The 26707-nt window shown below is 47.1% G+C and overlaps 1 pseudogene; it reads right to left on the bottom strand.

Moving 5' to 3' along the window:
- Positions 1 to 26707, bottom strand: part of LOC123992830 — a 69206-nt pseudogene that overhangs the window by 31840 nt on the left and 10659 nt on the right.

Genomic DNA, 26707 nt, shown 5'->3' with positions numbered 1-26707 from the left:
TCGGCTTGAAAAATCTATGGCAAGGTGAGAAAATAGGCTGTCTAGCAATGATCGACAATCAACTTGACAGAGCTTGAAGAAGTTTAATTTTCAATAAATTAGCAAAAATTTCAAACATGTTTTCACATTGTAATACATTTTGAATCTGTAACACAATATAACATGTGGAATATGTCAAGGGATACTTTCAGAAGGCTCTGTGTGTGTGTGTGTGTGTGTGTGTGTGTGTGTGTGTGTGTGTGTGTGTGTGTGTGTGTGTGTGTGTGTGTGTGTGTGTGTGTGTGTGTGTGTGTGTGTGTGTGTGTGTGTGTGTGTGTGTGTGTGTGTGTGTGTGTGTGTGTGTGTGTACATATATATATATAAAACTTGTATTTACCGTTGATGTTGTACATGGAGAAGCGGTTGCAGAAGTTAGCCATGTTGGTCTCCTGTCTCAGAGGGGCTTTCTGAGGGGCCTTCTTTACAGTCTCTGTGAAGCCATCATCCAGACTCTGTACAGGGGACAGAGGAATCGTGAATGGACGTCTTCTCTACGAGCTCACTGACATCTGCCAATGTTTATCAATTTCACATTAATTCAGGATTAAAGTTACGGTTAATGCCCATATTTCCCCGGTAATCTAGAATGTTTGGTTACGGTAATTTCTGTTAAATATGTCAAATATTACATTCATTTACTGGTTATCGTGGTTCGGGTTGCAAAGCTACAGGTAATTTACCAAAGTTACCTGAATCTTCAGTAATTCAGGTAATTAACAGAAAATCTATGTTTATCTATCATAACTTTGGTAATTTATACTTGAATAACTTAATGTTGTATTATTATACAGTAGGGCAAAAAAGTATTTAGTCAGCCACCAATTGTGCAAGTTCTCCCACTTAAAAAGATGAGAGAGGCCTGTAATTTTCATCATAGGTACACAGACAAAACGAGAAAAGAAATCCAGAAAAATCACATTGTAGGATTTTTTATTTATTTATTTACAAATTATGGTGGTATATAATGGTGACCTGGTGGTATATATAATGGTGACCTGGTGGTATATATAATGGTCACCTGGTGGTATATATAATGGTGACCTGGTGGTATATATAATGGTGACCTGGTGGTATATATAATGGTGACCTGGTGGTATATATAATGGTGACCTGGTGGTATATATAATGGTGACCTGGTGGTATATATAATGGTCACCTGGTGGTATATATAATGGTGACCTGGTGGTATATATAATGGTGACCTGGTGGTATATATAATGGTGACCTGGTGGTATATATAATGGTGACCTGGTGGTATATATAATGGTGACCTGGTGGCATATATAATGGTGACCTGGTGGCATATATAATGGTGACCTGGTGGCATATATAATGGTGACCTGGTGGCATATATAATGGTGACCTGGTGGTATATATAATGGTGACCTGGTGGTATATATAATGGTGACCTGGTGGTATATATAATGGTGACCTGGTGGTATATATAATGGTGACCTGGTGGTATATATAATGGTGACCTGGTGGTATATATATAATGGTGACCTGGTGGTATATATAATGGTGACCTGGTGGTATATATAATGGTCACCTGGTGGTATATATAATGGTCACCTGGTGGTATATATAATGGTCACCTGGTGGTATATATAATGGTGACCTGGTGGTATATATAATGGTCACCTGGTGGTATATATAATGGTGACCTGTTGGTATATATAATGGTGACCTGTTGGTATATATAATGGTGACCTGGTGGTATATATAATGGTGACCTGGTGGTATATATAATGGTGACCTGGTGGTATATATAATGGTGACCTGGTGGTATATATAATGGTCACCTGTTGGTATATATAATGGTGACCTGGTGGTATATATAATGGTGACCTGGTGGTATATATAATGGTGACCTGGTGGTATATATAATGGTGACCTGGTGGTATATATAATGGTGACCTGGTGGTATATATAATGGTGACCTGGTGGTATATATAATGGTCACCTGTTGGTATATATAATGGTGACCTGGTGGTATATATAATGGTGACCTGGTGGTATATATAATGGTGACCTGGTGGTATATATAATGGCGACCTGGTGGTATATATAATGGTCACCTGGTGGTATATATAATGGTGACCTGGTGGTATATATAATGGTGACCTGGTGGTTTATATAATGGTGACCTGGTGGTATATATAATGGTCACCTGGTGGTATATATAATGGTGACCTGTTGGTATATATAATGGTGACCTGGTGGTATATATAATGGTGACCTGGTGGTATATATAATGGTGACCTGGTGGCATATATAATGGTGACCTGGTGGCATATATAATGGTGATCTGGTGGTATATATATATATAATGGTGACCTGGTGGTATATATAATGGTGACCTGGTGGTATATATAATGGTGACCTGGTGGTATATATAATGGTCACCAGGTGGTATATATAATGGTGACCTGGTGGTATATATAATGGTGACCTGGTGGTATATATAATGGTGACCTGGTGGCATATATAATGGTCACCTGGTGGTATATATAATGGTGACCTGGTGGTATATATAATGGTGACCTGGTGGTATATATAATGGTGACCTGTTGGTATATATAATGGTGACCTGGTGGTATATATATATAATGGTGACCTGGTGGTATATATAATGGTGACCTGGTGGTATATATAATGGTGACCTGTTGGTATATATTTACATTTACATTTACATTTAAGTCATTTAGCAGACGCTCTTATATAATGGTGACCTGGTGGTATATATATATAATGGTGACCTGGTGGTATATATATAATGGTGACCTGGTGGTATATATAATGGTGACCTGGTGGTATATATAATGGTCACCTGGTGGTATATATAATGGTGACCTGGTGGTATATATAATGGTGACCTGGTGGTATATATAATGGTGACCTGGTGGTATATATAATGGTGACCTGGTGGTATATATAATGGTGACTTGGAATAATACAAACACAATATAAATCAGGTTAGTAAATACAGAATAAAGGTCATACATAACCAACCAAATGTATTTTGGAAGTTACCTGTTAGGGTTAGTTACCTGTTAGGGTTAGTTACCTGTTAGGGTTAGTTACCTGTTAGGGTTAGTTACCTGTTAGGGTTAGTTACCTGTTAGGGTTAGTTACCTGTTAGGGTTAGTTACCTGTTAGGGTTAGTTACCTGTTAGGGTTAGTTACCTGTTAGGGTTAGTTACCTGTTAGGGTTAGTTACCTGTTAGGGTTAGTTACCTGTTAGGGTTAGTTACCTGTTAGGGATAGTTACCTGTTAGGGATAGTTACCTGTTAGGGTTAGTTACCTGTTAGGGATAGTTACCTGTTAGGGATAGTTACCTGTTAGGGTTAGTTACCTGTTAGGGTTAGTTACCTGTTAGGGATAGTTACCTGTTAGGGATAGTTACCTGTTAGGGTTAGTTACCTGTTAGGGTTAGTTACCTGTTAGGGTTAGTTACCTGTTAGGGTTAGTTACCTGTTAGGGTTAGTTACCTGTTAGGGTTAGTTACCTGTGTGAGTTTATCCAGCTCTCCCAGCCAGGGATAGGGTTAGTTACCTGTTAGGGTTAGTTACCTGTTAGGGTTAGTTACCTGTGTGAGTTTATCCAGCTCTCCCAGCCAGGGTTAGTTACCTGTTAGGGTTAGTTACCTGTGTGAGTTTATCCAGCTCTCCCAGCCAGGGTTAGTTACCTGTTAGGGTTAGTTACCTGTGTGAGTTTATCCAGCTCTCCCAGCCAGGGTTAGTTACCTGTGTGAGTTTATCCAGCTCTCCCAGCCAGGGATAGGGTTAGTTACCTGTGTGAGTTTATCCAGCTCTCCCAGCCAGGGATAGGGTTAGTTACCTGTGTGAGTTTATCCAGCTCTCCCAGCCAGGGTTAGTTACCTGTGTGAGTTTATCCAGCTCTCCCAGCCAGGGTTAGTTACCTGTGTGAGTTTATCCAGCTCTCCCAGCCAGGGTTAGTTACCTGTGTGAGTTTATCCAGCTCTCCCAGCCAGGGATAGGGTTAGTTACCTGTTAGGGTTAGTTACCTGTGTGAGTTTATCCAGCTCTCCCAGCCAGGGATAGGGTTAGTTACCTGTGTGAGTTTATCCAGCTCTCCCAGCCAGGGATAGGGTTAGTTACCTGTTAGGGTTAGTTACCTGTTAGGGTTAGTTACCTGTGTGAGTTTATCCAGCTCTCCCAGCCAGGGTTAGTTACCTGTGTGAGTTTATCCAGCTCTCCCAGCCAGGGTTAGTTACCTGTGTGAGTTTATCCAGCTCTCCCAGCCAGGGTTAGTTACCTGTGTGAGTTTATCCAGCTCTCCCAGCCAGGGATAGGGTTAGTTACCTGTTAGGGTTAGTTACCTGTTAGGGTTAGTTACCTGTGTGAGTTTATCCAGCTCTCCCAGCCAGGCTCCAAACATCTGGTCTAGATCTTGATCTTCTTTGTCACTGTCCTCCTCTCCTCCTCCCTCTGTATGGTCCAGCTCCTCGTCTGACAGCTGCTCCATCTGAAACACACACACGGTAATGTTAGTTGTATTTTAGCATGTGGCGGAGTGCTTAGTGGCTGGGACATTGGGAGTTCTGGGTAGATGGATATAAAGGAAGCTATTAAGGCCACACGGCATCGCATGTCAGTCCCGTTCATTCAGCTCCAACAGGCACAGCGTGGAACCCTACATTTCCATGGTAACCTCGGATTCCAGTCACACCTAGCTACCGACTCCACCCCGGTGTGTCGAAACCTTCTCAAAGCACCTTCATCATGCATCTCAATCTAGACTAGTTGTTATCCTTGTCGTCAACCCCTGCCGTGGGTCCTTGGCTACATCTTTTGCAGTATGCTGTATGGGATTGTTTGTCATTAAAGTGATGACAGCGTCACAATAGAACAGATTTGGATTGTAATGTGTGTCTTAGGAACATTCTGATGTTTTACAGCCCTCTGGTGGTCAGTTCCCTAATCTCACGCCTTCTCCACATCTCTGGGTGTGTGTGTGTGTATGTGTGTGTGTGTGTGTGTGTGTGTGTGTGTGTGTGTGTGTGTGTGTGTGTGTGTGTGTGTGTGTGTGTGTGTCAGTTTGTTTAGTCAGTGTGTGTGTGTGTGTGTGTGTGTGTGTGTGTGTGTGTGTGTGTGTGTGTGTGTGTGTGTGTGTGTGTGTGTGTGTGTGTGTGTGAGCTCGTTTAGTCAGTGTTCCCGTCTCATAGCTTTCTAGCTCCCTCTATGGAAGTATAATCTCTGCCCTGACAAACAATCCTCTCATATAAATATTGGAGACCTCTGCTCCAGATCTTAAATCCTCTTAAAATGATTTTCTCTTTTTGTTATGGATAATTTCCCTCCCCTAGTTGGGTCTGAGGTCTTGTGATGTGTCAGTGTCAGGCTGTGTGGCCCACTGAGGCAGTAGGAGACCCCTACAGTAGCACTTTAATCCTACTATGACCTGGGCCGGCGTCACCCCCTGACCCCTCCTGTCTCAGCCTCCAGTATTTATGCTGCAGTAGTTTATGTGTCGGGGGGCTAGGGTCAGTTTGTTATATCTGGAGTACTTCTCCTGTCCTATTCGGTGTCCTGTGTGAATCTAAGTGTGCGTTCTCTAATTCTCTCCTCTCTTTCCTTCTCTCTCTCGGAGGACCTGAGCCCTAGGACAATGCCTCAGGACTACCTGACATGATGACTCCTTGCTGTCCCCAGTCCACCTGGCCGTGCTGCTGCTCCAGTTTCAACTGTTCTGCCTTATTATTATTCGTCCATGCTGGTCATTTATGAACATTTGAACATCTTGGCCATGTTCTGTTATAATCTCCACCCGGCACAGCCAGAAGAGGACTGGCCACCCCACATAGCCTGGTTCCTCTCTAGGTTTCTTCCTAGATTTTGGCCTTTCTAGGGAGTTTTCTCTAGCCACTGTGCTTCTACACCTGCATAGTTTGCTGTTTGGGGTTTTAGGCTGGGTTTCTGTACAGCACTTTGAGATATCAGCTGATGTACGAAGGGCTATATAAATACATTTGATTTGATTTGATACAGGGTCAGTAGCTATATACAGGGTCAGTAGCTATATACAGGGTCAGTAGCTATATACAGGGTCAGTAGTTATATACAGGGCCAGTAGTTATATACAGGGTCAGTTCTAGGGTCAGTAGTTATATACAGGGTCAGTAACTATATACAGGGTCAGTAGTTATATACAGGGTCAGTACTGGTGCTGTTAGATGAGGACAACAGGGGATTAAATGGTGCTGTGCTGTGAGGACATCAGGGGATTAAATGGTGCTGTTAGATGAGGACAACAGGGATTAAATGGTGCTGTTAGATGAGGACAACAGGGATTAAATGGTGCTGTTAGATGAGGACAATAGGGATTAAATGGTGCTTGTGCTGTGAGATGAGGACAACAGGGATTAAATGGTGCTGTGAGATTAGAACATCAACCACGCCTCTTCAGCTGACTCTACTTTGGTGAGTTGTGGGCAGGGCAGGGCAGGGCAGGGCAGGGCAGGGCAGGGCAGGGCAGGGCAGGGCAGGGCAGGGCAGGGCAGGGCAGGGCAGGGCAGGGCAGGGCAGGGCAGGGCAGGGCATCCCCCCCCCCAAGAGAGATTTTTAGCGCTCAGCGCTCTACTAAAATACTAAAATATATTTGGAATCTTCTCTCCACTCCTCCCAAACTCAAAACAAATGTTCTTCATTCTCTCCTGGTTTATTCCTGGACAGCTGAGTTCCTCCCATAGGCCTATAAAGACATATAATAACGGCTTGTCTCCTCCCTAGAGAGAGAGCGAGAGAGAGTGAAAACGCACCCAGACAGCGATTAGAGGCTCCAAACTGCGCTACAATTAGCTCCCTGTGGTTAGCAGGCCTGTCATTTGGGTTGAGGACAGCAGGAAGATGAGACTAAGAGGGGGTTGGGCTAAGGCGGCCACTGCCTGTCCTTGCTCCTACTCCCTCTCATTCTCCTCCCTCTCTAGGAGAGAGTGGTACACAGCATGTTGGGCTATGAGAGGCCCTAATACCACTGTCTGAACCACAGAGAAAATAGATGGAGAGAGAGAAAAGACAGGGAGGATACAGGGAGGATACAGAGAAAAGACAGGGAGGATACAGAGATAGACAGGGAGGATACAGAGATAGACAGGGAGGATACAGAGAAAGACAGGGAGGATACAGAGAAAGACAGGGAGGATACAGAGAGGATACAGAGAAAGACAGGGAGGATACAGAGATAGATAGGGAGGATACAGAGACAGACAGGGAGGATACAGAGGAAGACAGGGAGGATACAGAGGAAGACAGGGAGGATACAGAGGAAGACAGGGAGGATACAGAGGAAGACAGGGAGGATACAGAGAAAAGACAGGGAGGATACAGAGATAGACAGGGAGGATACAGAGAGGATACAGAGAAAGACAGGGAGGATACAGAGATAGATAGGGAGGATACAGAGACAGACAGGGAGGATACAGAGGAAGACAGGGAGGATACAGAGGAAGACAGGGAGGATACAGAGGAAGACAGGGAGGATACAGAGGAAGACAGGGAGGATACAGAGAAAAGACAGGGAGGATACAGAGATAGACAGGGAGGATACAGAGGAAGACAGGGAGGATACAGAGGAAGACAGGGAGGATACAGAGAAAAGACAGGGAGGATACAGAGAAGACAGGGAGGATACAGAGAAAGACAGGGAGGATACAGAGAAAAGGACAGGGAGGATGTAAAGACAGGCAGGATACAGAGAAGACAGGGAGGATACAGAGAAAAGACAGGGGGGATACAGAGAAAAGGACAGGGAGGATGTAAAGACAGGCAGGATACAGAGAAGACAGGGGGGATACAGAGAAAAGACAGGGGGGATACAGAGATAGACAGTGGGGATACAGAGATAGACAGGGAGGATGTAAAGACAGGCAGGATACAGAGAAGACAGGGAGGATACAGAGAAAAGACAGGGAGGATACAGAGAAAAGGACAGGGAGGATGTAAAGACAGGCAGGATACAGAGAAGACAGGGAGGATACAGAGAAAGACAGGGAGGATACAGAGAAAGACAGGGAGGATACAGAGATAGACAGGGAGGATACAGAGAAGACAGGGAGGATACAGAGAAAGACAGGGAGGATACAGAGATAGACAGGGGGGATACAGAGAAAGACAGTGGGGATACAGAGATAGACAGGGAGGATACAGAGATAGACAGGGGGGATACAGAGAAAGACAGTGGGGATACAGAGATAGACAGGGAGGATACAGAGAAGACAGGGAGGATACAGAGAAAGACAGGGAGGATACAGAGATAGACAGGGGGGATACAGAGAAAGACAGTGGGGATACAGAGATAGACAGGGAGGATACAGAGAAGACAGGGAGGATACAGAGAGGAGACAGGGAGGATACAGAGATAGACAGGGAGGATACAGAGATAGACAGTGGGGATACAGAGATAGACAGGGAGGATACAGAGAAGACAGGGAGGATACAGAGAGGAGACAGGGAGGATACAGAGAAAAGGACAGGGAGGATGTAAAGACAGGCAGGATACAGAGAAAGACACAGAGGATACAGAGGAAGACAGGGGGGATACAGAGCAAGACAGGGAGGATAACGGGTCAGCTGATGAAAGGAGGGATGTTTCTGGAACAAGGGCTGAATGCATCTGCTTTCATATCCCTACAGGACGTGACTGAGGACTACCGTACCGTGCCAGACGACTGAGATCAGAATTATACGGCGCTGCTACAGCAGATGTTAGATCTGCTTCAGATCAGTGGGGGCCCAGGCCCGGTCCAAGACATTTGGTCAGCGGGGGCCCAGGCCCGGTCCAAGACATTTGGTCAGCGGGGGCCCAGGCCCGGTCCAAGACATTTGGTCAGCGGGGGCCCAGGCCCGGTCCAAGACATTTGGTCAGCGGGGGCCCAGGCCCGGTCCAAGACATTTGGTCAGCGGGGGCCCAGGCCCGGTCCAAGACATTTGGTCAATGGGGGGGCCTGGTCCAAGACACTTCACAGGAAAACACTTCTAAACAGTGGCCTGGACCCAGAGAACAGAAGTGGTCCTCATTGAGAATTACTGGTTGTCAGACACATGGTTCATTTGCCAAAATGCAGTCTACAGGAAAACACAGTTCACAAGAAAAACCCATTGTAAACAGTGCACCTAATGGGAGGGGATGAACATCTCAGTTAGAAACTGATGGGAAATCTAATAGCAACAACTTGGATGGGTTGCTGACATGAATTGGTTTCAAAAAATTATACTGACTCAAGCATGTAAAGTGGTGGGTGACACCTGGATAGCCTGCCTACCGTTGACTATAGCCTACGCATTCGAATGACTGATTACAAATTGAGGTTGAGAAATAAAAACAGTAGCTCTTTTAAAAATTGTGGCAATCAAAACAGTTATAAAAAAAATGGTTGCATTTAGAATAGTAATCTGTTGTACTATGACTTGGCTTCAAAAAGCATGTTTCATTCCTGTACCAGCTTTCTGAGGAGCTGCTCTCACGCAGTCTGACAGGTGGTAGGATATTCTGCTCCTCAAACGAGTCTCTGGAGCTGCTCCACAAACTAGTCTCTACTCCTCAAACTAGTCTCTGGAGCTGCTCCTCAAACTAGTCTCTGCTCCTCAAACTAGTCTCTGGAGCTGCTCCTCAAACTAGTCTCTGCTCCTCAAACTAGTCTCTGGAGCTGCTCCTCAAACTAGTCTCTGCTCCTCAAACTAGTCTGTGGAGCTGCTCCTCAAACTAGTCTCTGGAGCTGCTCCTCAAACTAGTCTCTGCTCCTCAAACTAGTCTCAGGAGCTGCTCCTCAAACTAGTCTCTGCTCCTCAAACGAGTCTCTGGAGCTGCTCCTCAAACTAGTCTCTGCTCCTCAAACTAGTCTCAGGAGCTGCTCCTCAAACTAGTCTCTGCTCCTCAAACGAGTCTCAGGAGCTGCTCCTCAAACTAGTCTCTGCTCCTCAAACTAGTCTCTGCTCCTCAAACTAGTCTCTGGTGCTGCTCCTCAAACTAGTCTCTGGAGCTGCTCCTCAAACTAGTCTCTGGAGCTGCTCCTCAAACTAGTCTCTGGTGCTGCTCCTCAAACTAGTCTCTGGAGCTGCTCCTCAAACTAGTCTCTGCTCCTCAAACTAGTCTCTGCTCCTCAAACGAGTCTCTGGAGCTGCTCCTCAAACTAGTCTCTGCTCCTCAAACTAGTCTCTGCTCCTCAAACTAGTCTCAGGAGCTGCTCCTCAAACTAGTCTCTGCTCCTCAAACGAGTCTCTGGAGCTGCTCCTCAAACTAGTCTCTGGAGCTGCTCCTCAAACTAGTCTCTGCTCCTCAAACTAGTCTCTGCTCCTCAAACTAGTCTCAGGAGCTGCTCCTCAAACTAGTCTCTGCTCCTCAAACTAGTCTCTGCTCCTCAAACTAGTCTCTGGAGCTGCTCCTCAAACTAGTCTCTGCTCCTCAAACTAGTCTCTGCTCCTCAAACTAGTCTCTGCTCCTCAAACTAGTCTCTGGAGCTACTCCTCAAACTAGTCTCTGGAGCTGCTCCTCAAACTAGTCTCTGGAGCTGCTCCTCAAACTAGTCTCTGCTCCTCAAACTAGTCTCTGGAGCTGCTCCTCAATCTAGTCTCTGGAGCTGTTCCTCAAACTAGTCTCTGGAGCTGTTCCTCAAACTAGTCTCTGGAGCTGCTACTCAAACTAGTCTCTGGAGCTGCTCCTCAAACTAGTCTCTGCTCCTCAAACTAGTCTCTGCTCCTCAAACTAGTCTCTGCTCCTCAAACTAGTCTCTGAAGCTGCTCCTCAAACTAGTCTCTGGAGCTGCTCCTCAAACTAGTCTCTGGAGCTGCTCCTCAAACTAGTCTCTGCTCCTCAAACTAGTCTCTGGAGCTGCTCCTCAATCTAGTCTCTGGAGCTGTTCCTCAAACTAGTCTCTGGAGCTGCTACTCAAACTAGTCTCTGGAGCTGCTCCTCAAACTAGTCTCTGCTCCTCAAACTAGTCTCTGCTCCTCAAACTAGTCTCTGCTCCTCAAACTAGTCTCTGAAGCTGCTCCTCAAACTAGTATCTGGAGCTGCTCCTCAAACTAGTCTCTGGAGCTGCTCCTCAAACTAGTCTCTGGAGCTGCTCCTCAAACTAGTCTCTGCTCCTCAAACTAGTCTCTGCTCCTCAAACTAGTCTCTGGAGCTGCTCCTCAAACTAGTCTCTGGAGCTGCTCCTCAAACTAGTCTCTGGAGCTGCTACTCAAACTAGTCTCTGGAGCTGCTCCTCAAACTAGTCTCTGGAGCTGCTCCTCAAACTAGTCTCTGCTCCTCAAACTAGTCTCTGCTCCTCAAACTAGTCTCTGGAGCTGCTCCTCAAACTAGTCTCTGGAGCTGCTCCTCAAACTAGTCTCTGGAGCTGCTACTCAAAGTAGTCTCTGGAGCTGCTCCTCAAACTAGTCTCTGGAGCTGCTACTCAAACTGCTCCTCAAACTAGTCTCTGGAGCTGCTCCTCAAACTAGTCTCTGGAGCTGCTCCTCAAACTAGTCTCAGCTCCTCAAACGAGTCTCTGGAGCTGCTCCTCAAACGAGTCTCTGGAGCTGCTCCTCAAACGAGTCTCTGCTCCTCAAACTAGTCTCTGGAGCTGCTCCTCAAACTAGTCTCTGCTCCTCAAACGAGTCTCTGGAGCTGCTCCTCAAACTAGTCTCTGCTCCTCAAACTAGTCTCTGGTGCTGCTCCTCAAACTAGGCTCTGGAGCTGCTCCTCAAACTAGTCTCTGCTCCTCAAACTAGTCTCTGCTCCTCAAACTAGTCTCTGGAGCTGCTCCTCAAACTAGTCTCTGCTCCTCAAACTAGTCTCTGGAGCTGCTCCTCAAACTAGTCTCTGGAGCTGCTCCTCAAACTAGTCTCTGGAGCTGCTCCTCAAACTAGTCTCTGGTGCTGCTCCTCAAACTAGTCTCTGGTGCTGCTCCTCAAACTAGTCTCTGCTCCTCAAACTAGTCTCTGCTCCTCAAACGAGTCTCTGGAGCTGCTCCTCAAACGAGTCTCTGGAGCTGCTCCTCAAACGAGTCTCTGCTCCTCAAACTAGTCTCTGGAGCTGCTCCTCAAACTAGTCTCTGCTCCTCAAACGAGTCTCTGGAGCTGCTCCTCAAACTAGTCTCTGGTGCTGCTCCTCAAACTAGTCTCTGGAGCTGCTCCTCAAACTAGTCTCTGGAGCTGCTCCTCAAAATAGTCTCTGGAGCTGCTCCTCAAAATAGTCTCTGGAGCTGCTCCTCAAACTAGTCTCTGCTCCTCAAACTAGTCTCTGCTCCTCAAACTAGTCTCTGGTGCTGCTCCTCAAACTAGTCTCTGGAGCTGCTCCTCAAACTAGTCTCTGGAGCTGCTCCTCAAACTAGTCTCTGGAGCTGCTCCTCAAACTAGTCTCTGCTCCTCAAACGAGTCTCTGGAGCTGCTCCTCAAACTAGTCTCTGGTGCTGCTCCTCAAACTAGTCTCTGGAGCTGCTCCTCAAACTAGTCTCTGGAGCTGCTCCTCAAAATAGTCTCTGGAGCTGCTCCTCAAACTAGTCTCTGCTCCTCAAACTAGTCTCTGCTCCTCAAACTAGTCTCTGGTGCTGCTCCTCAAACTAGTCTCTGGTGCTGCTCCTCAAACTAGTCTCTGGAGCTGCTCCTCAAACTAGTCTCTGGAGCTGCTCCTCAAACTAGTCTCTGCTCCTCAAACTAGTCTCTGCTCCTCAAACTAGTCTCTGCTCCTCAAACGAGTCTCTGGAGCTGCTCCTCAAACGAGTCTCTGGAGCTGCTCCTCAAAAGAGTCTCTGCTCCTCAAACTAGTCTCTGGAGCTGCTCCTCAAACGAGTCTCTGGAGCTGCTCCTCAAACGAGTCTCTGGAGCTGCTCCTCAAACTAGTCTCTGCTCCTCAAACTAGTCTCTGCTCCTCAAACAAGTCTCTGGAGCTGCTCCTCAAACGAGTCTCTGGTGCTGCTCCTCAAACTAGTCTCTGCTCCTCAAACTAGTCTCTGCTCCTCAAACTAGTCTCTGCTCCTCAAACTAGTCTCTGAAGCTGCTCCTCAAACTAGTCTCTGGAGCTGCTCCTCAAACTAGTCTCTGGAGCTGCTCCTCAAACTAGTCTCTGGAGCTGCTACTCAAACTAGTCTCTGGAGCTGCTCCTCAAACTAGTCTCTGGAGCTGCTCCTCAAACTAGTCTCTGCTCCTCAAACTAGTCTCTGCTCCTCAAACTAGTCTCTGGAGCTGCTCCTCAAACTAGTCTCTGGAGCTGCTCCTCAAACTAGTCTCTGGAGCTGCTACTCAAAGTAGTCTCTGGAGCTGCTCCTCAAACTAGTCTCTGGAGCTGCTACTCAAACTGCTCCTCAAACTAGTCTCTGGAGCTGCTCCTCAAACTAGTCTCTGGAGCTGCTCCTCAAACTAGTCTCTGGAGCTGCTCCTCAAACTAGTCTCTGCTCCTCAAACGAGTCTCTGGAGCTGCTCCTCAAACGAGTCTCTGGAGCTGCTCCTCAAATGAGTCTCTGCTCCTCAAACTAGTCTCTGGAGCTGCTCCTCAAACTAGTCTCTGCTCCTCAAACGAGTCTCTGGAGCTGCTCCTCAAACTAGTCTCTGGAGCTGCTCCTCAAACTAGTCTCTGGAGCTGCTCCTCAAACTAGTCTCTGGAGCTGCTCCTCAAACTAGTCTCTGGTGCTGCTCCTCAAACTAGTCTCTGGAGCTGCTCCTCAAACTAGTCTCTGCTCCTCAAACGAGTCTCTGGAGCTGCTCCTCAAACTAGACTCTGGAGCTGCTCCTCAAACTAGTCTCTGGAGCTGCTCCTCAAACTAGTCTCTGGAGCTGCTCCTCAAACTAGTCTCTGGTGCTGCTCCTCAAACTAGTCTCTGGAGCTGCTCCTCAAACTAGTCTCTGCTCCTCAAACTAGTCTCTGGAGCTGCTCCTCAAACTAGTCTCTGGAGCTGCTCCTCAAAATAGTCTCTGGATCTGCTCCTCAAACTAGTCTCTGCTCCTCAAACTAGTCTCTGGAGCTGCTCCTCAAACTAGTCTCTGGAGCTGCTCCTCAAACTAGTCTCTGGAGCTGCTCCTCAAACGAGTCTCTGCTCCTCAAACTAGTCTCTGGAGCTGCTCCTCAAACTAGTCTCTGCTCCTCAAACTAGTCTCAGGAGCTGCTCCTCAAACTAGTCTCTGGTGCTGCTCCTCAAACTAGTCTCTGGAGCTGCTCCTCAAACTAGTCTCTGGAGCTGCTCCTCAAAATAGTCTCTGGAGCTGCTCCTCAAACGAGTCTCTGGAGCTGCTCCTCAAAAGAGTCTCTGCTCCTCAAACTAGTCTCTGGAGCTGCTCCTCAAACGAGTCTCTGGAGCTGCTCCTCAAACGAGTCTCTGGAGCTGCTCCTCAAACTAGTCTCTGCTCCTCAAACTAGTCTCTGCTCCTCAAACTAGTCTCTGGAGCTGCTCCTCAAACTAGTCTCTGGAGCTGCTCCTCAAACGAGTCTCTGCTCCTCAAACTAGTCTCTGGAGCTGCTCCTCAAACTAGTCTCTGCTCCTCAAACGAGTCTCTGGAGCTGCTCCTCAAACTAGTCTCTGGTGCTGCTCCTCAAACTAGTCTCTGGAGCTGCTCCTCAAACTAGTCTCTGGAGCTGCTCCTCAAAATAGTCTCTGGAGCTGCTCCTCAAAATAGTCTCTGGAGCTGCTCCTCAAACTAGTCTCTGCTCCTCAAACTAGTCTCTGCTCCTCAAACTAGTCTCTGGTGCTGCTCCTCAAACTAGTCTCTGGTGCTGCTCCTCAAACTAGTCTCTGGAGCTGCTCCTCAAACTAGTCTCTGGAGCTGCTCCTCAAACTAGTCTCTGCTCCTCAAACTAGTCTCTGCTCCTCAAACTAGTCTCTGCTCCTCAAACGAGTCTCTGGAGCTGCTCCTCAAACGAGTCTCTGGAGCTGCTCCTCAAAAGAGTCTCTGCTCCTCAAACTAGTCTCTGGAGCTGCTCCTCAAACGAGTCTCTGGAGCTGCTCCTCAAACGAGTCTCTGGAGCTGCTCCTCAAACTAGTCTCTGCTCCTCAAACAAGTCTCTGGAGCTGCTCCTCAAACGAGTCTCTGGTGCTGCTCCTCAAACTAGTCTCTGCTCCTCAAACTAGTCTCTGCTCCTCAAACTAGTCTCTGCTCCTCAAACTAGTCTCTGCTCCTCAAACTAGTCTCTGAAGCTGCTCCTCAAACTAGTCTCTGGAGCTGCTCCTCAAACTAGTCTCTGGAGCTGCTCCTCAAACTAGTCTCTGGAGCTGCTACTCAAACTAGTCTCTGGAGCTGCTCCTCAAACTAGTCTCTGGAGCTGCTCCTCAAACTAGTCTCTGCTCCTCAAACTAGTCTCTGCTCCTCAAACTAGTCTCTGGAGCTGCTCCTCAAACTAGTCTCTGGAGCTGCTCCTCAAACTAGTCTCTGGAGCTGCTACTCAAAGTAGTCTCTGGAGCTGCTCCTCAAACTAGTCTCTGGAGCTGCTACTCAAACTGCTCCTCAAACTAGTCTCTGGAGCTGCTCCTCAAACTAGTCTCTGGAGCTGCTCCTCAAACTAGTCTCTGGAGCTGCTCCTCAAACTAGTCTCTGCTCCTCAAACGAGTCTCTGGAGCTGCTCCTCAAACGAGTCTCTGGAGCTGCTCCTCAAATGAGTCTCTGCTCCTCAAACTAGTCTCTGGAGCTGCTCCTCAAACTAGTCTCTGCTCCTCAAACGAGTCTCTGGAGCTGCTCCTCAAACTAGTCTCTGGAGCTGCTCCTCAAACTAGTCTCTGGAGCTGCTCCTCAAACTAGTCTCTGGAGCTGCTCCTCAAACTAGTCTCTGGTGCTGCTCCTCAAACTAGTCTCTGGAGCTGCTCCTCAAACTAGTCTCTGCTCCTCAAACGAGTCTCTGGAGCTGCTCCTCAAACTAGACTCTGGAGCTGCTCCTCAAACTAGTCTCTGGAGCTGCTCCTCAAACTAGTCTCTGGAGCTGCTCCTCAAACTAGTCTCTGGTGCTGCTCCTCAAACTAGTCTCTGGAGCTGCTCCTCAAACTAGTCTCTGCTCCTCAAACTAGTCTCTGGAGCTGCTCCTCAAACTAGTCTCTGGAGCTGCTCCTCAAAATAGTCTCTGGATCTGCTCCTCAAACTAGTCTCTGGTGCTGCTCCTCAAACTAGTCTCTGGAGCTGCTCCTCAAACTAGTCTCTGGAGCTGCTCCTCAAACTAGTCTCTGGAGCTGCTCCTCAAACGAGTCTCTGCTCCTCAAACTAGTCTCTGGAGCTGCTCCTCAAACTAGTCTCTGCTCCTCAAACTAGTCTCAGGAGCTGCTCCTCAAACTAGTCTCTGGAGCTGCTCCTCAAACTAGTCTCTGGAGCTGCTCCTCAAACTAGTCTCTGGAGCTGCTCCTCAAACTAGTCTCTGGAGCTGCTACTCAAACTGCTCCTCAAACTAGTCTCTGGAGCTGCTACTCAAACTGCTCCTCAAACTAGTCTCTGGAGCTGCTCCTCAAACTAGTCTCTGGAGCTGCTCCTCAAACTAGTCTCTGGAGCTGCTCCTCAAACTAGTCTCTGGAGCTGCTCCTCAAACTAGTCTCTGCTCCTCAAACGAGTCTCTGGAGCTGCTCCTCAAACTAGTCTCTACTCCTCAAACTAGTCTCTGGAGCTGCTCCTCAAACTGGTCTCTGGAGCTGCTCCTCAAACTAGTCTCTGCTCCTCAAACTAGTCTCTGGTGCTGCTCCTCAAACTAGTCTCTGGAGCTGCTCCTCAAACTAGTCTCTGGAGCTGCTCCTCAAACTAGTCTCTGGAGCTGCTCCTCAAACTAGTCTCTGGTGCTGCTCCTCAAACTAGTCTCTGGAGCTGCTCCTCAAACTAGTCTCTGCTCCTCAAACTATCCTCTGCTCCTCAAACTATCCTCTGCTCCTCAAACTATCCTCTGCTCCTCAAACTAGTCTCTGGAGCTGCTCCTCAAACTATCCTCTGCTCCTCAAACTAGTCTCTGGAGCTGCTCCTCAAACTAGTCTTTGGAGCTGCTCCTCAAACTAGTCTCTGGAGCTGCTCCTCAAACTAGTCTCTGCTCCCCAAACTAGTCTCTGAAGCTGCTCCTCAAACTAGTCTCTGCTCGTCAAACTAGTCTCTGGTGCTGCTCCTCAAACTAGTCTCTGCTCCTCAAACTAGTCTCTGGAGCTGCTCCTCAAACTAGTCTCTGCTCCTCAAACTAGTCTCTGCTCCTCAAACTAGTCTCTGCTCCTCAAACTAGTCTCTGCTCCTCAAACTAGTCTCTGCTCCTCAAACTAGTCTCTGCTCCTCAAACTAGTCTCTGCTCCTCAAACTAGTCTCTGGAGCTGCTCCTCAAACTAGTCTCTGGAGCTGCTCCTCAAACTAGTCTCTGGAGCTGCTCCTCAAACTAGTCTCTGCTCCTCAAACTAGTCTCTGGAGCTGCTCCTCAAACTAGTCTCTGCTCCTCAAACTAGTCTCTGCTCCTCAAACTAGTCTCTGCTCCTCAAACTAGTCTCTGCTCCTCAAACTAGTCTCTGCTCCTCAAACTAGTCTCTGCTCCTCAAACTAGTCTCTGCTCCTCAAACTAGTCTCTGGAGCTGCTCCTCAAACTAGTCTCTGGAGCTGCTCCTCAAACTAGTCTCTGGAGCTGCTCCTCAAACTAGTCTCTGCTCCTCAAACTAGTCTCTGGAGCTGCTCCTCAAACTAGTCTCTGCTCCTCAAACTAGTCTCTGCTCCTCAAACTAGTCTCTGCTCCTCAAACTAGTCTCTGGAGCTGCTCCTCAAACTAGTCTCTGGAGCTGCTCCTCAAACTAGTCTCTGGAGCTGCTCCTCAAACTAGTCTCTGGAGCTGCTCCTCAAACTAGTCTCTGGAGCTGCTCCTCAAACTAGTCTCTGCTCCTCAAACTAGTCTCTGCTCCTCAAACTAGTCTCTGCTCCTCAAACTAGTCTCTGGAGCTGCTCCTCAAACTAGTCTCTGGAGCTGCTCCTCAAACTAGTCTCTGGAGCTGCTCCTCAAACTAGTCTCTGGAGCTGCTCCTCAAACTAGTCTCTGCTCCTCAAACTAGTCTCTGCTCCTCAAACTAGTCTCTGCTCCTCAAACTAGTCTCTGGAGCTGCTCCTCAAACTAGTCTCTGCTCCTCAAACGAGTCTCTGCTCCTCAAACGAGTCTCTGCTCCTCAAACGAGTCTCTGCTCCTCAAACGAGTCTCTGCTCCTCAAACTAGTCTCTGCTCCTCAAACTAGTCTCTGCTCCTCAAACTAGTCTCTGCTCCTCAAACTAGTCTCTGCTCCTCAAACTAGTCTCTGCTCCTCAAACTAGTCTCTGCTCCTCAAACTAGTCTCTGCTCCTCAAACTAGTCTCTGGAGCTGCTCCTCAAACTAGTCTCTGCTCCTCAAACTAGTCTCTGGAGCTGCTCCTCAAACTAGTCTCTGCTCCTCAAACTAGTCTCTGCTCCTCAAACTAGTCTCTGCTCCTCAAACTAGTCTCTGCTCCTCAAACTAGTCTCTGCTCCTCAAACTAGTCTCTGGAGCTGCTCCTCAAACTAGTCTCTGGAGCTGCTCCTCAAACTAGTCTCTGGAGCTGCTCCTCAAACTAGTCTCTGGAGCTGCTCCTCAAACTAGTCTCTGCTCCTCAAACTAGTCTCTGCTCCTCAAACTAGTCTCTGGAGCTGCTCCTCAAACTAGTCTCTGCTCCTCAAACTAGTCTCTGCTCCTCAAACTAGTCTCTGCTCCTCAAACTAGTCTCTGGAGCTGCTCCTCAAACTAGTCTCTGGAGCTGCTCCTCAAACTAGTCTCTGGAGCTGCTCCTCAAACTAGTCTCTGCTCCTCAAACTAGTCTCTGCTCCTCAAACTAGTCTCTGCTCCTCAAACTAGTCTCTGCTCCTCAAACTAGTCTCTGCTCCTCAAACTAGTCTCTGCTCCTCAAACTAGTCTCTGCTCCTCAAACTAGTCTCTGCTCCTCAAACTAGTCTCTGCTCCTCAAACTAGTCTCTGCTCCTCAAACTAGTCTCTGCTCCTCAAACTAGTCTCTGGTGCTGCTCCTCAAACTAGTCTCTGGAGCTGCTCCTCAAACTAGTCTCTGGAGCTGCTCCTCAAACTGGTCTCTGGAGCTGCTACTCAAACTAGTCTCTGCTCCTCAAACTGGTCTCTGGAGCTGATCCTCAAACTAGTCTCTGCTCCTCAAACTAGTCTCTGGAGCTGCTCCTCAAACTAGTCTCTGCTCCTCAAACTAGTCTCTGCTCCTCAAACTAGTCTCTGCTACTCAAACTAGTCTCTGCTCCTCAAACTGGTCTCGGAGCTGCTCCTCAAACTAGTCTCTGCTCCTCAAACTAGTCTCTGCTCCTCAAACTAGTCTCTGCTCCTCAAACTAGTCTCTGCTCCTCAAACTAGTCTCTGCTCCTCAAACTAGTCTCTGCTCCTCAAACTAGTCTCTGGAGCTGCTCCTCAAACTGGTCTCTGAATACACTGTGTATGTGTGACAAATAAGTAGCATGACTAATAAACACACACGCGCCAATTTAATTCCACAAATTATGCAAATGAACCCGGGTAACATCCTTCGTCCAGAAAAAAAAATTATATCTAGAGCTGTAGACTGAAGTAGAAACGGTTGTCCATAATCAAGGTTAGTGAACGCTGTTCTCATGTCCAGAAGCCATTTTCGGTCATAGGAAATGAAGGCGGAGACATGTGCAGTTAAACTGAACAAAAATATTGAACCCCCCCGCTTTGGGGCAATAACAGTAAAGGAGGGAGGACATACCGGGCAGACCAGGGGTCGTGTCCCAGATGGAACCAGATGGAACCCTACAGAGCCCCATCAATAGGAGTGCACTATATTGGCGAATAGGGTTCAATTTGGGACGCGTGGCAACAGTGGTTCCCAGCTCCCACTCCTTGTGGAATGTGTTAGAATGTTAGACAGACAGGCAGGAAGGCTGTTTCAAGACACGACTCAGACTCCTCATTCCACTTCCTGGCAGTCTCTGCTTGGTTAGCCCTGGTAGGGTCAGGCAGCAGCACACTAATCATGGCAGCTCTGCTCTTGAACAAGGTATCTAATTGCACTGAGTAGTTTTATTGTCCCCAGATTAAACGGTACTGTATCGTAGACCACCCTGGTGTTACGGCCGAGAACAGGAATAAGTGACTGGGCAGAGACATCAAACGAGGAAAAGGACAATATAGGAATATGGAGGAATCCTATTACACAGGATCCGCCACCCACCACATGTGGCAGGGGGCTCAGGTCCATCATGATTTACAAAGGAAGACCCAACCGTGATCTGCCCAACGTTGCCTCTCTATCAACACAACGCATTTTTATGCACGACTTTGACACAAACAAAGAGCGGGTGTCGTCACTGACCCAGATGATTTGAACTCGCTCGGAGGCAGACGTCTTTAAATCAGGTCAACACCCGCAAGGCCCCAGAGGTTTTCCTGGCAGCGTTGTCAGAGCAAGCAAATTCACAGTCATTTTCAACCTCTCCTTGTCCCAGTCTGTAATCCCACATGTTTTAAGATGACCACCATCATTCCTGTTCCTAAGAACTCTTAGGCGTCATGCCACAATAACTACGTTATTAATTCATTATTAATTCATATTAATATACATTATTAACATTAATTAATAAAACGTGCCCTGTAGCACTCACATCTGTAATCATGAAGTGCTTTGAGGAGCTGGTCATGGATCACAGTAACTCCATCATCCCAGACTCCCTGAACCCACTCCAACACCTACCCAACAGATCCATAGACTATATCAAATGCTCCCCTCACCCACTTAGATTATGTGGAATACCTATGTGGGAATGCTGTTCATGGACTACAGCTCGACGTTCAACACCACTATATGAGTCCAACCTCGTCGCCAAGCGTAGGACTCTGGGTCTGAACAACTGGATCCTGGACTTCCTGACGGGCCGACCCCCAGGTGAAGGGTACACAACACCTCCGCCGCGCTGACCCTCGACACAGGAGTCCCACAGGGGTGTGTGCTTATAAATAACAAACAAAATAGATACAATAACTATAATAGTCTGTATCTATATTGACATATTATTTTATTATTATTATTTATGTTATTAGTTATTAGTTATATACAGATGTTAATATATAAATATAGATAATAAAATATATAAATATATATCTAGATAACACGTACATGGTTAGCAGATGTTAATGCGAGTGTAGCGAAATGCTTGTGCTTCTAGTTCCGACAATGCAGTGATAACCAACAAGTAATCTAACTAACAATTCCAAAACTACTGTCTTATACACAGTGTAAGGGGATAAGGAATATGTACATAAGGATATATGAATGAGTGATGGTACAGAGCAGCATACAGTAGATGGTATCGAGTACAGTATATACATATGAGATGAGTATGTAGACAAAGTAAACAAAGTGGCATAGTTAAAGTGGCTAGTGATACATGTATTACATAAGGATGCAGTCGATGATGTAGAGTACAGTATATACATATGCATATGAGATGAATAATGTAGGGTAAGTAACATTATATAAGGTAGCATTGTTTAAAGTGGCTAGTGATACATGTATTACATAAGGATGCAGTCGATGATGTAGAGTACAGTATATACATATGCATATGAGATGAATAATGTAGGGTAAGTAACATTATATAAGGTAGCATTGTTTAAAGTGGCTAGTGATACATGTATTACATAAGGATGCAGTCGATGATGTAGAGTACAGTATATACATATGCATATGAGATGAATAATGTAGGGTAAGTAACATTATATAAGGTAGCATTGTTTAAAGTGGCTAGTGATACATGTATTACATAAGGATGCAGTCGATGATGTAGAGTACAGTATATATATATGCATATGAGATGATGCTTCTAGTTCCGACAGTGCAGTAATATCTAACAAGTAATCCAAAACGACCTAATACACACAAATCTGAAGGGATGAATATCTATATATATAGATGCTATAAAATACAGTATATAAACTTTGCAGCAAAAAAAACATCCTCTCACTGTCAACTGCGTTCATTTTCAGCAAACTTAACATGTGTAAATATTTGTACGAACATAACAAGATTCAACAACTGAGACATAAACTGAACAACTTACACAAACATGTGACTAACAGAAATTGAACGTGTCACGCCTTGGTCTTAGTATTTTGTGTTTTCTTTCTTTATTTGGTCAGGCCAGGGTGTGACATGGGTTATTGTGGTGTGTTTTTTGTTTTGGGGTTTTGTGGGGTGTCTAATTAGTCTACGGCTGCCTGAGGCGGTTCTCAATCAGAGTCAGGTGATTATTCATTGTCTCTGATTGGGAGCCATATTTAGGCAGCCATATTCTGTGAGTGTTTGGTGGGTGATTGTTCCTGTCTTTGTGTTTGCACCAGATAGGGCTGTTTGGTGGGTGATTGTTCCTGTCTTTGTGTTTGCACCAGATAGGGCTGTTTGGTGGGTGATTGTTCCCGTCTTTGCACCAGATAGGGCTGTTTGCTGGGTGATTGTTCCTGTCTTTGGGTTTGCACCAGATAGGGCTGTTTGGTGGGTGATTGTTCCTGTCTTTGGGTTTGCACCAGATAGGGCTGTTTGGTGGGTGATTGTTCCTGTCTTTGTGTTTGCACCAGATAGGGCTGTTTGGTGGGTGACTGTTCCTGTCTTTGTGTTTGCACCAGATAGGGCTGTTTGGTGGGTGATTGTTCCTGTCTTTGGGTTTGCACCAGATAGGGCTGTTTGGTGGGTGATTGTTCCTGTCTTTGGGTTTGCACCAGATAGGGCTGTTTGGTGGGTGATTGTTCCTGTCTTTGGGTTTGCACCAGATAGGGCTGTTTGGTGGGTGATTGTTCCCGTCTTTGGGTTTGCACCAGATAGGGCTGTTTGGTGGGTGATTGTTCCCGTCTTTGGGTTTGCACCAGATAGGGCTGTTTGGTGGGTGATTGTTCCTGTCTTTGGGTTTGCACCAGATAGGGCTGTTTGGTGGGTGATTGTTCCTGTCTTTGGGTTTGCACCAGATAGGGCTGTTTGGTGGGTGATTGTTCCTGTCTTTGGGTTTGCACCAGATAGGGCTGTTTGGTGGGTGATTGTTCCCGTCTTTGGGTTTGCACCAGATAGGGCTGTTTGGTGGGTGATTGTTCCTGTCTCGGTTTTCACTTTTCATTGTATTGTTTGTTCCTTCATTAAAATATTATGAATCATCATCACACTGCATTTTGGTCCGATCCTTGTTCTACCTCTTCAGAGGAGGAGATAGAAGAACGCCGTTACAGTGTCCCTGAACAAAAAGGGGGGGTGGGGTCGAAATCAAATGTAACAGTCAGTATCTGGTGTGGCCAACAGCTGCATTAAGTACTGCAGTGCATCTCCTCCTCGTGGACTGCATCAGATTTGCCAGTTCTTGCTGTGAGATGTTAACCCACTCTTCCACCAAGGCACCTGCAAATTCCCGGACATTTCTGGGGGGAAATGCCCTAGCCAGACGTGCTCAATGGGATTGAGATCCGGGCTCTTCGCTGGCCATGGCAGAACACTGACATTCCTGTCTTGCAGGAAATCACACACAGAACGAGCAGTATGGCTGGTGGAAATGTCATGCTGGAGGGTCATGTCAGGATGAGCCTGCAGGAAGGGTACCACATGAGGGAGGATGTCTTCCCTGTAACGCACAGCGTTGATTGCCTGCAATGACAACAAGCTCAGTCCGATGATGCTGTGACACACTGCCCCAGACCGTGACGGACCCTCCACCTCCAAAATCGATCCCGCTCCAGAGTACAGGCCTCGGTGTAACGCTCATTTCTTTGACGATAAACGCGAATCCGACCATCACCCCTGGTGAGACAAAACTACGACTCGTCAGTGAAGAGCACTTTTTGCCAGTCCTGTCTGGTCCAGCGATGGTGGGTTTCTGCCCATAGGCAACGTTGTTGCCGGTGATTTTTCTGGTGAGGACCTGCCTTACAACAGGCCTACCAGCCTTCAGTCTAGCCTCTCTCAGCCTATTGCTGACAGTCTGAGCACTCGGGCAGTTGTTGTTGCAATTCTGTTCCTGTCCCGCAGGTGTGATGTTCAGATGAACCGATCCTGTGCAGGTGTTGTTACTCGTGGTCTGCCACGGTGAGGACGATCAGTTGTCCATACGGTCTCACAGTACGGACAAGTTATTGCCCTGGCCACATCTACAGTCCTCATGCCTCCTTGCAGCATAACTAAAGCACATTCGCACAGATGAGCAGGGACCCTGGGCATCTTTCTTTTGGTGTTTTTCAGAGTCAGTAGAAAGGCCTTTATAGTGTCCTAAGTTTTCATAACTGTGACCTTAATTGCCTACCGTCTGTAAGCTGTTAGTGTCTTAACGACCGTTCCACAGGTGCGTGTTCATTAATTGTTCATGACTCATTGAACGAGCTTGGGAACAGTGTTTAAACCCTTTACAATGAAGATCTGTGAAGTTTCGGATTTCTACGAATTATCTTTGAAAGACAGGGTCCTGAAAAAGTCCTGAAAAATGGACGTTTATTTTTTTTGCTGAGTTTATATCTGAGTAAAGATTAAAAACATTAAACATTAAAAAGTGGCATCGTTTAACGTGACGAGTGATCCAGTGGCCAGTGATTGGGTCAGCATTCTCTCCGAGTTAGTGATGTTAGTGGTGGCTGTTTAGCAGTCTGATGGCCTTGAGATAGAAGCTGTTACATTAGGTATTGCTCTTGTCCAGATGGGGTAGGGCAGAGTGATGGCGATTGCATCGTCTGTGGATCTGTTGGGGCGGTATGCAAACTGAAGTGGGTCTAAGGTAGCCAGTAAGGTGGAGGTGATATGATCCTTGACTAGTCTCTCAAAGCATTTTATGATTACAGACTTGAGTGCTACGGGGCGGTAGTCATTTATTTCAGTTTCTTTGCCTTCTTTGGTACAGGAACAATGGTAGCCATCTTTAAGCATGTGGGGACAGCAGACTGGAATAGGGAGCGATTGAAAATGTCCGTAAACACACCAGCCAGCTGGTCTGTCCATGCTCTGAGGACGCGGCTAGGGATGCCGTCTAGGCCAGCAGCCTTGCGAGGGTTAACACGCTTAAAATGTTTTACTCACGTCAGCCACGGAGGCACTGTATTATCCTCAAAGCAAAGAAGGTGTTTAGTTTGTCTGGAAGCATGACGTTAGTGACGTTAGTGTCCCTGGTGGTTTTCTTTTTGTAGTCCGTGATTTCCTGTAGTCCCTGCCACATACGTCTTGTGTCTGAGCCGTTGGATTGCGACTCCACTTTGTCCCTGTACCGGCATTTCGCATATGTGATTGCTTTGCGGAGTGAATAACTACACTGTTCATATTCTGCCATATTCCCAGACCTCTTTCCATGGTTAAATGCGGTTGTTCGCACTTTCAGTTCTGCCGCAATCCAGCCACGGTTTCTGGTAGGTTTTAATAGTCTTAGTAGGTACAACATCACCATCTTACAAACTCACTCACCGAGTCAGCGTATAGGTCAATGTTGTTTTCTGAGGCTGACCAGAACATATTTCAGTCAGCGTGATCGAAACAATCTTGAAGCGTGGATTCCAATTGGTCAGACCTGCTTTGAATGGTTCTAGTCACTGGTACATCCTGTTTGAGTTTCTGCCAATTAAGACGGTGGGAGAAAGATGGCGTCGTGGTCGGATTTGCCGAAGGGAGAGCGGGGGATGCATCTCGGAAGGTAGAGTGCATTGCTCCCACACGCAGTGCAATCAATATGCTGATATAATTAAGGTATCCTTCTGCTCAAATTTGCTTTGTTAAAATCCCCATATCCCCAGGCCTCAGGATATTGTTTCCAGTTTACATAGAGTTCAGTGTAGTTCCTTGAGCGCCGTCTTGTTGTCTACTTGAGGGGGAATGTACACAGCCGTGACGATAACTGACGGGAATTATCTGGGGAGTTAATTGATTGTAAGGAATTCTAGGTTGGGTGAGCAGAAGGATTTGAGTTCCTGTATGTTATGATTACACCATTAGTCGTTAATCATGAAGCACACACTTCCCAGAGAGGTGTTTCTCTTTGTCGGAGAGAAACATGGAGTGAAGAAGAGAAGGAGAAGCCCGGTGGCTGAACCGATTCCGACAACATATCCTGAGAGAGCCATCCTTCCGTGAAACAGAGAATGTTACAATGTTAGGACCTGCGCCACAGGAAGCGGGGCAGGTCCTAATCCATGCACTTGTCATCTCCCGTCTGGATTACTGCAACTCGCTGTTGGCTGGGCTCCCTGCCTGTGCCATTAAACCCCTACAACTCATCCAGAACGCCGCAGCCCGTCTGGTGTTCAACCTTCCCAAGTTCTCTCACGTCACCCCGCTCCTCCGCTCTCTCCACTGGCTTCCAGTTGAAGCTCGCATCCGCTACAAGACCATGGTGCTTGCCTACGGAGCTGTGAGGGGAACGGCACCTCAGTACCTCCAGGCTCTGATCAGGCCCTACACCCAAACAAGGGCACTGCGTTCATCCACCTCTGGCCTGCTCGCCTCCCTACCACTGAGGAAGTACAGTTCCCGCTCAGCCCAGTCAAAACTGTTCGCTGCTCTGGCCCCCCAATGGTGGAACAAACTCCCTCACGACGCCAGGACAGCGGAGTCAATCACCACCTTCCGGAGACACCTGAAACCCCACCTCTTTAAGGAATACCTAGGATAGGATAAAGTAATCCTTCTCACCTCCCCCCCTTTAAGATTTAGATGCACTATTGTAAAGTGACTGTTCCACTGGATGTCATAAGATGAATGCACCAAT

Source organism: Oncorhynchus gorbuscha, linkage group LG01 (assembly GCF_021184085.1).
Source record: "Oncorhynchus gorbuscha isolate QuinsamMale2020 ecotype Even-year linkage group LG01, OgorEven_v1.0, whole genome shotgun sequence".
NCBI classification, from domain to species: Eukaryota; Metazoa; Chordata; class Actinopteri; order Salmoniformes; family Salmonidae; genus Oncorhynchus; species Oncorhynchus gorbuscha.
Note: the sequence above shows the minus strand (reverse complement) of the source record. Positions and strands in the feature narration are given on the sequence as shown.